This window comes from Centruroides vittatus, unplaced genomic scaffold (genome assembly GCF_030686945.1).
Source record: "Centruroides vittatus isolate TY-2023 unplaced genomic scaffold, ASM3068694v2 contig_1112, whole genome shotgun sequence".
Taxonomy (NCBI): Eukaryota; Metazoa; Arthropoda; class Arachnida; order Scorpiones; family Buthidae; genus Centruroides; species Centruroides vittatus.
Window position 1 is genome coordinate 577,013 of NW_027120714.1, and position 9,507 is coordinate 586,519.

Below are 9,507 nucleotides of genomic sequence, written 5' to 3' on the forward strand. Positions count from 1 at the left end.
CTTTTTCCAGATGCATGATGGTTCGATCAGGCCCAAAATGGGGGCGAACGAATAGAAACAGATCATCCATAAAAAATTCCTGGGAGTTTGGTGTATCAAATTATTTTAAATGTGTATATTAAAATTTTTTATATTGAATATTTTAATAAATTTATTTTGTTTTCTTAAAATATTGTATCTGTGATAAGTAGCCCACTCTTCACTTTACTACGTTTTTTTTTTTTAATAAGATTTTTGCTTTGCAATTAAAAATGGACAGATGTGATTTGCAATGAGATTGGATAGAACGGATGAAGGAACACGAAATATTGTCCGGATCCAAATTGCCCGAAATAAGTTATCAGTTCGAATACTTCGAGCTTACCAGTGGACGAATGGATAAAAGAACTATATACTAATCATGGATTTGTGCCTGAACAATGGGCTGACAGTGAGGAGTTAAATAGGACCCAGTTTCCTATAGAAAGTCCTCCGGGAAGAAAGCACCACTTTGGAAGAACGTCCAAGAGTTGCATTATATTATGCCATTAATCCTCTCCTTCTCTGCCGTTCATTTATTTGTGTGAATTACTTTCAATTTAGGTCGAAACTTTCTCCGTGTTTAATTTCAGTGTTGTTGAATTCACAGTACAGTGAAAAGTTATTCAAAATGAAGTAGCAATTAGCAATGCTTTAAAGAGAACGTTTTGGCAACTTTTCAGTGGATATTTAGTTTGTAACCTAGTTTTTATAAGTTACTAACTATTTATTTAGTGAAAATTGGCAACATTATTTGTTGAAAACGTTGGAAAGCATCTAGTAGAAGTCTGAAAGGCTACTGACATTTTCTCATTTTCGAAATGCAATAAATCGCGTTCAAATCGTTAGATCCAAACATTTTATTCTTATTTTTAAATTAAAATTTCCAAACGTTTGAATATTTAATTATTGTTTAATCATATTCATCATTGATGACGACCGTGCGGCCGAGTGACTAAAATCTGATCCCTACTGCTCTGGGGGATCCGGGATCATAAAAACCCTAGGAATTTTTCGAAGTGGTCCCAAGGGCGTCGCCAGGGGGAGGGGCAGAGGGGCAGTTGCCCTCCCCTAGAAATTCGAAAAAGTTATTTAAATGCTAAGTTTTAATTAAAATAATCTTCTTAGGCTTCTTGTAAGTTAAAGAAAATGTTTTATTTGAGATATTTCTTTTCCGGTACATAGTAAATGATTAAAACTTTATGAATCGTTTCTATTTTACCTACATACAATTCATATCCTCTATCAATTTACATCATCTTGCCCCCCCTTACCCATTGGCTGGCGTCGTCCTTGAGTGGTCCGTATGGATATGTCTTTTTTTTTTTTTTTTTTTTTTTTTTTTTTAACTCTTTCCGCCCTGTGGGCACTAAGAGGGCCTCTTTTAGTAGGCCCATTATGGGTTCGGCCAGGCCCACAATGGGGCGACCGGGTGGTGAGGGACGGGGCCCGACATATCCGAACGGACCACCCCCCGAAAAATTCCTGGGGATTATTCGACCCGTTCGGATTCGATCCCGGGTCCCCCAGAGCGTATGGATATGTCGGACCCCGTTCTTCACCATCCTGCCGCCTCATTGTAGGCTTGGTCGAATCCATAATGGACTTGCTAAAACGTCCTCTTATTGCCCACAGGACGCAAAGAGTTAACAATAGAAAAGCCCATCAAGTGTTTGATTCAGTGGCCCGCCACCTTAAAATTTCGCCGCCACCTTAAAATGTCGCCCCCTTAAATAAAATACGGGAAATCCCTACAAGTCAGTACAGACGGTGTTGACAGTCGCTACAACGAGCAAGATGTCATTATTATACATTCATTTAAAGAAAGGGGATTCCCCAGTTTCGTTACAGAATAAGTAATAAAAAATTCCGTACTCATTTCAATCGGTCCGAATCGTAGGTGCTACAAAAATATGAAATGAAATGGTTCAAATTTTTACAAGATATTATTATTATTTATTGTAAAAAAATGCCGCCCGGGGTGGACCGCCCCTGCCGCCCCCACTACGTTACGCCACTGGTTCGATTAGGTCCACAGCGAAAGTGACCGGGGTGGTGATCGACATATCGGGATAAATCCTTCAGATTCCTGATCGGGACAAATCTGGATCCTCAGAATGATAGGCCGAAGTCTTTACCGCCGTACGTTCCATTGTGGGTGGATCTACACCATCCAACCAGACGAAATTGTTCACAACCCAAAGGAAGAGATTCTCAAATTAAATTAAAGGAGGTCAACTTTACCGTGTAGATTTGTTCTACATCGCTATCTATAGGCCCTAGAAAATCGTAGGTGCAGGTATAAACTTTTTAATTTGTTGTGAAACCGTGTTGTATTATCTTAGAAGTGTTGAACACGAGATCGTGTTAGTAACAATCACATGGCTTTTACCACCTTTATTAAACTTTTTAATTAATACTCCACAGATGGCGCAACCCTTCGACTAACGCACAATGCTTCCTTTTTCAACAAAGGGTGTAAAATTTATAGGATAAGGCAATATAAAACGCATGGATTATCTGCCAAAGGAAGGACCAAAGACGACTTTCTATGACAAACTGGCTCCTGTGTTCAGTGGTTCCCCTTGGCCAAGGCCTTTCGGAGGGTAATCCCGGAAATAAATACACCCTCATATAAAACACAATGTATAAAAAAACGCATAAAAGATTATTGTTGGGATGCAATTTGAAAAAATCGTAAACCGATAAATTTTCGCTGTCCTCGGTCCGTCTACTTATCTGTATGTCTGCCCTTCCTTAATCTCGAGAGTAGTGTTAAATAAACGAAAGTCAAGATCAGATATGGAAAGCTTAGGGAACAGGGGGCCCGATTAACTATATACGAACTTCCGGCCTAAACTGGAAGTTATGTGAATTTCAAAAATTTTCCCCAATGGAGGGAAACACATAGATGATCGTCAAGACTCTGTTGTTATTAAGAATAATATGATGGAATAAAGTGGGAAACAATGTGCCCATGTGTTAGAGATAGAAATTCAGTTAGCCTACAAAGGATTTTGTGATTGCTCTTCTACCAATCACAAAATTAGCGTCTCCGACCATCTTGTCTTCCTTTCTTCAACATCAAACTAGTTATAAGAACATCGTACAATTAACAGAATCCTAAATTGTATGAAGAAAAAGTAATTGTGATACGTTTCATTAGATTTACATATTTTTCAAATAATGCCATTAGATCATCTTGTATTTTATGTACAGTACATTACATAGGGTGGCCGCCCTTTGTATTCGTTACTCGAGAAAGTAGGTTATTCTTTTCTTTTCTGGAAACTCGTTTTCGAATCCTGTTTGGATCATCAGGAATTTCTCAGACGATGACCTGGAAAAATTTAGGCCCCGTTCCTTATCATTCGGCCATCTCTGAATAAGGGTCTACTTACAGTCAATTACGCCATAGAAATACATTAAAATTCGGAAGGTTACATTCCTTTAGGGGATGTCTAGTCACCGACGTAACGATTACGTTATACAGTATGTGTTATATGCACGTTATACCTCGAGGAATCTTCGTAAATTCAAAAAAAAAGAGCTAAATTTTATATCGTCGTAAATGGCAAATATAATATAAGGGGACCCAAAATCTATTTAACCAAGATATATTTTTAACTCTTTCTTCCCTGTGGTACTAAGAGGCCTTTTTTTCCCCTATACCCATCAGAGTTTAGGCCAGGTCCACAATGAGGACGGCCGAGTGGTGAGGAACGGACCCAATAATACAATCCGTACAGCGGCGCGTTATTGCTTCGTGGGGCCCCGGGCTATTTGAATTTCGGGGGTCCATGTACAGTGTTGACTTCGGACACTTCTTCGGGGGAATTTTTTGGAGTAAGTATTTTCTTTTGAAAGATTAGGACCTTGTTGGTGGGGGCCCTGGCAATTGCCCTTTATGCCCATAGGATAACGTGCCATTGTGGTAAATTGTTGAGAGCTAGATTAAGAAATACGAAAAGCGATTATGTTATGTTCTTGATATTCAATTTTAACAATTACGTGTTTATATTATTACAGTTATTTTACAGTTAATATAAACACGTAATTTTAACAATTACGTGTTTATATTATTACAGTTTAGAGTTTAGTTATGGTTAATTTGTCGGGGTTTTGATTCTCATTCTTGTTATATTGTTTCTATTTACACGGTTGTTAACTGTAATTACTGTTTTTATAAAATAAAAATGAGAAATGATTGACAGTAGTGTTATTGAACGAAACAAACAACTTTCGCAAAAACCAGGTGTTGCAATAACTACTACGTCGTAGTTATAACCAATGACGCGTTATCCCTCGGGCATAAAGTATATTTGTTTATTGGCTTCAATTCTAAGGGCGCCACAAATAAATTTCGATTGGTTTGCTGTCCTTACCTTACGCCTCTTGGCAATGTACACAACTAACACATTGTTAGCCCTGTGTCAAGGTCAAATAACTTCTCTGTCAGAAAAGTAGTAGTATGATACTGTTCTAGCTATTTTCTTTGTTTACAAGTTGACGATTCTCTAAATTACAATTTAAGGATCTCCGAAATTTACTTTCTTTGAAGATTCCGAGATCCATAACGCGCCACCGAATATAACAAGGACCGTCGAAAGGAGGAGCTGGGGCCTTTTAATGGCTCCCCTCTCCTAAAACTTAGGACCTGTACTGATTTCAACTCCTTTAAAATTAACTTTATTTTTACTAATAGAAAATAATCTTTAAGGATGCTTTTTATTAATAATGAAACATTCTACGTATTTCATTTCTTCGAAAATAAGTCTAAAGGGAGCCGGTTCACCCCGGGCCTGTTTCAAGCTCTCCAAGTCCCCTTTATAGTAAGTCACGATGACTTTATTTGTAACCGTTTGTATACAGAATGATAAAAAAAAAATCTGTAAAGAAAACTAATTAATGAAATTAGAAGAAAACAAAGCAAAATTTACAACACAATGCCTCATAATAAAAAGTAAAAAATATACTTTTTATTCTCTAATGTTATTTCCGTAAACGGCAATTATCTTAAATGTCACTTATTGATATTTTGAAGGGTCTTCGTCGGCGTATAACACGCACTAGCACGACGTTTGAAGGTTATCGTTAAGTGCAAATATATCATTTTATAATTTCTCTCGCACCTCTTAACCTTTAATTGTTTTTTTAAAATACTTTCATTAATGTAATGTAATTAAACACACTTTAGTTTCTCAAATGGTGAAAGAATCGTTGTTAAATCTATATTTTACTTCTCGATATTGTTTGTTTCTTAATTTTATTTATTTTCCCTTCTGATTTAAGTTATTTTCTTTACAGTTTCTTAATACTTGAACAATACTTCTTTTGGTGAGACAATCGAGCTCTTATTTCTAACGATAACTGATTTTACATACATTACGCTGTAGTGTTTGTATTTGTAGACGTAATTAGGCCTGCCTTTACGACCTCAGTCAGCTTTCTTCACGTGTGTAACATCTCAACAGGAGTCTTGTGTTACGTTGACTTATCCCATGTGTTCTCAAGTCCGGAACACGTGTTAAGGTAGCCTACGGCAACGCAACACAAGGGCGATCTGTCAAAGAAAAGTGCCTTGACAGATCCCACGTGTTTTTCTTTAACTAATTTTCCATGTGTTGCGTCATCAATCCTTATCGATTGATCTACATCTTGTTACATAATTCCAGAAAAATGAACAAATTCTTATTTATTGAATTGAAAAGGGATAGAAAAATTCTTGATTTTATACGCTACATACATTGTAAAAAAATGCCTTATTGGTTACTTTGAATTTCATTGAAGTTAGTTCATTGTTAGTTTGAATTTCAAATTAACAATTACGTCGCGTTATTGGACCAATCACGAAAGGAGGAGTGCTTAGGTTGTATTCTATCGCTATATAGAAATGGTTTCCTTCTGAAAAATTTTAATAGTAGTTCAATGCATCGCTCTTAAGCTATGAAAGCAAAAGAAGTTTTATTTAATTTATTTTTTTATGTTAATAATGGCATATCTAAAAACAAACGAAAAAGGAAAGATGATTCTTAGACGCTCGATTAAGTTGTATTCCACGTTAATAACAACTTAATATATTTATATTCAACTAAATCAACTATTAAAATAATTAATCAACCATCGTTTTATTTATAAATCGACAGCGTAGGTATACGGAAGAACTGGGGAAAAACAAAACAAAATGGCGACACGAGAGAAGCCTTATGACCCAATGACAGTTACAAGGAGATAACTTACAAAAATCAAAACATTGAGTTTGTATAATGGTTTTTAGAAATAAATAACTGATTTCAAATTGTTTTGCGATTGTCTGCAATGGTGTTGAATTATAGAAAAATAAAATAAAATCTATAATTCACTGTCATAAAAGGGCGTTCATAGAAATGGAGGTTTAATATCTTTGTATAGGCTTACTGTGCATTGAAATACGACAACCAAAAATTAGTCATGTATATTTGTAATTATAGTCGCTTGTTGTTTACCATCCAATATATGTTCTGCGAAATAGGGCGTTGTACGAACTCCATATTAAATACAGTTAAACATCACTTACATTCGGGCCACCTTCGGGGTATATAGTTTCTGGCTAATAAGTGAAGTGTTTACTTAAGTAGGGGATAGGCCGAAGGAAAACAGCCCCCCAAAAAAATTCTGAAAACCTTAAATTTTAGGATCTGGTAAAGCTAATGGGGCAAGGGTGACTGCTAACCCACTCGTCCGCCCACCTGATATAATTTATTTACGTCTACCTGTACTGATCATTCTGGGGAGGTTGTCTTGGTGGGATACTGCAACACATGGACGACCTGTCAAGAGGTAATGTCTCCCGAGAGAACTTCGTACGGGTAACCGGCCCTCATTTAGGCGTTAGACACGAAGAAAACCCGAAAAATTTTACGCGGCCAACCCGCGAACCTGCAACAAACTATCAGTGTTGTGTGGTTTGTCTATTTGATTTTATTGTGTTGCGTTCGAGTAAGTTCAGTGGTCTTATTCATCATACGAATTGAGTGTTCGCCAAAATTCTACCGTTATTACTACTGGTTCCAAGGTAAACGTCACCCATGGCAGCGTAGTCTTTATACACAATTGATATTAGATCATGTTGCCAAGTCCTTAACAAGCTTTACCCCCATGTCAGCACTTTTCCCACCAGATTTGGCCAACTTCCCCCGAGATTTTTGGTAATCAAACCTTCACTTTTTCCAATACGGAACCAAGGATGCATCTGCGGTCGGACGTTGCCTGAATGAGGCTATGACTATATACATTGATGAACGCATCCCTCCACAGTAATACAGTAAAACCTTTACCGTATCGAATTTTTCCGTTTCATTTTATTCGAGTTCCATTTAAGACAAGTTTTACTGTATTTCAAAATGGTTCCCTAGAGTGATAGGTTGACTTCATAACCGTCTCGGCCACCCACAAAGGGTTCGAATGCCATTTTATATATAGAATTATTACAATATTTACATTATAATTTAATACAATTCGATGTAGTTTGAACTTGTATACATTTTTAATGGATTTTCTGTTTGAAGGTGATCCGTGATTCGAGATATAATTAATGTTTATTTGGCAAAATTGGAAAATAAATACGAATAATAATTATATAAAAGAAATTTTAAATGCTCTTAAAGCACGTTTTTCTCTTGTATTAGCATATAAATTATATAAAATCCGTGCGCGAATACGAATTTGTATGCCAAAACAACCTTCATATTTATTCAATTTGTTTTATAATTTTCTTATCAGAAAGAGGAAATAAAATTCTATTACTTTATGTACTGAAAGTACAATGAAACCTGTCTTAAACGGAACCCGAATATAACGAAAAGCTGCCTAAACGGAAAAAATAATTCGGTACGATGCGACTCCGGTTTACACAAGTATTACTGTATTACAGTAAATTCAGTTTCAAATTACAAAAACTAGAATAACGACGTCATACTATAAATAGTTTATGAACTAGTTAGCGATAGTTAACTGTAATAGATTGGTAAATAGGGAATTAGGAAGTGAAATGTTATTTCGAAAATACTGTACTCTTCCGGGTACAAGTGACACTGATTAAAATGATGATGATGATGATATACGCTAGTTTATATACTATAAAACATGCTGTTCTAAGTTTCAGCGCATTGTAAGTGTATTGTTCATAGAGTTCTCTAGGTTACGTTCGTAGAGAGTGTGTTGTTAGGCGTTGTCCATTAATTGCTTGTACTGTTTTTAAGCCACTTTTGACCGTCCCTGCTTGTTGTGTACAATGATATACAATGGCAAACTCTCTCCCCTTCACGTATACAATAATTTGTAGATCCCTGAAGTTGAAGGTCTGCAAATATTTTCTACTTGCAGTTTATTCGCATTAGTTGTAAGTAGGCTTATAAGAACAAATTCTATGTCACTAAAAAAGGTCCACCAATGACCACGTGGATAAAACCACTAGATGCTGGTTAGTAATGGGTTCGCGCCTGACCAACGTGCTGGCCATGTGTTTATCATCTAACTAAGGACCAGTTCCCTGTAAAAGTCCTTCCGGGAGACACTCTTTCTTGGCAGATAGCCCACGTGTGCTTTGCCCTTTCTCACAAATCTAATCACTAAAGATGTTCATGCAGACAATGCCTTGTCCCCTTCACTTTATAATAACGCACTTTTAACGCCCCTTCTCCCTTAAACAATGTAGAAAGTGTTTAACTCCTGTCAATGAGCAGAAATTTGGTAAGACATTAAAAGAATTTTAGAAATGTAGCATTATTGAGTTAAGGGCGTAAATAAGCTGTAGCTTAGAACCTCGCAGTTTTACATGCGAGGCTCTAAGCTGCTGACGATATAACAGGCCCTTTCCTTCAAACAAACGGAGGGAAGGACCTGCCATATCTTATAGCTTAGTCCAAGTTCGTATACAATATTTATACTAATTCTTATATAAAAAGTAAACGATACTAATAAAATATCGTCCTTCGATTAATTTCGCCATTAAGTATAATAAATCATATAATTAGGAAAGAAATATCCGGTCGTAAAGGGAAGTCTTTAGCACGTGACAGATTTTTATATCCGACGTTTTTATTTATAACTTTTTAAATCCCTTATATTTGATAGAAACCGAATTTTTAACCTTTGTTAAAATGTAGCCAATAGCAACAAACGACAGTAATTTTTGTTTTTTTGGCATTAATTGGCCTGAGTCACGTATTGCATCATCCTCATCCGTTCCTCAAATTCGACCCCCCGTAAAAATCATCCCAGTTACTGCCAGGAACGTTATACACAAGCGTCATTATCTAACGTAAGATCTGGGAACCCACACGTTAAATGCGTTTAGCTATAGAATTTCATAGAATTTCTAGCTTAAGTAACTAAAGTTATTATAAGAAATGTTAAAAGTGAAATCTTCTAAGAATTTTATCACGAAAAATAAGCTTTAATTATAACTATTTATGAAAATATACAATTAATTATACAGTTATCATTACT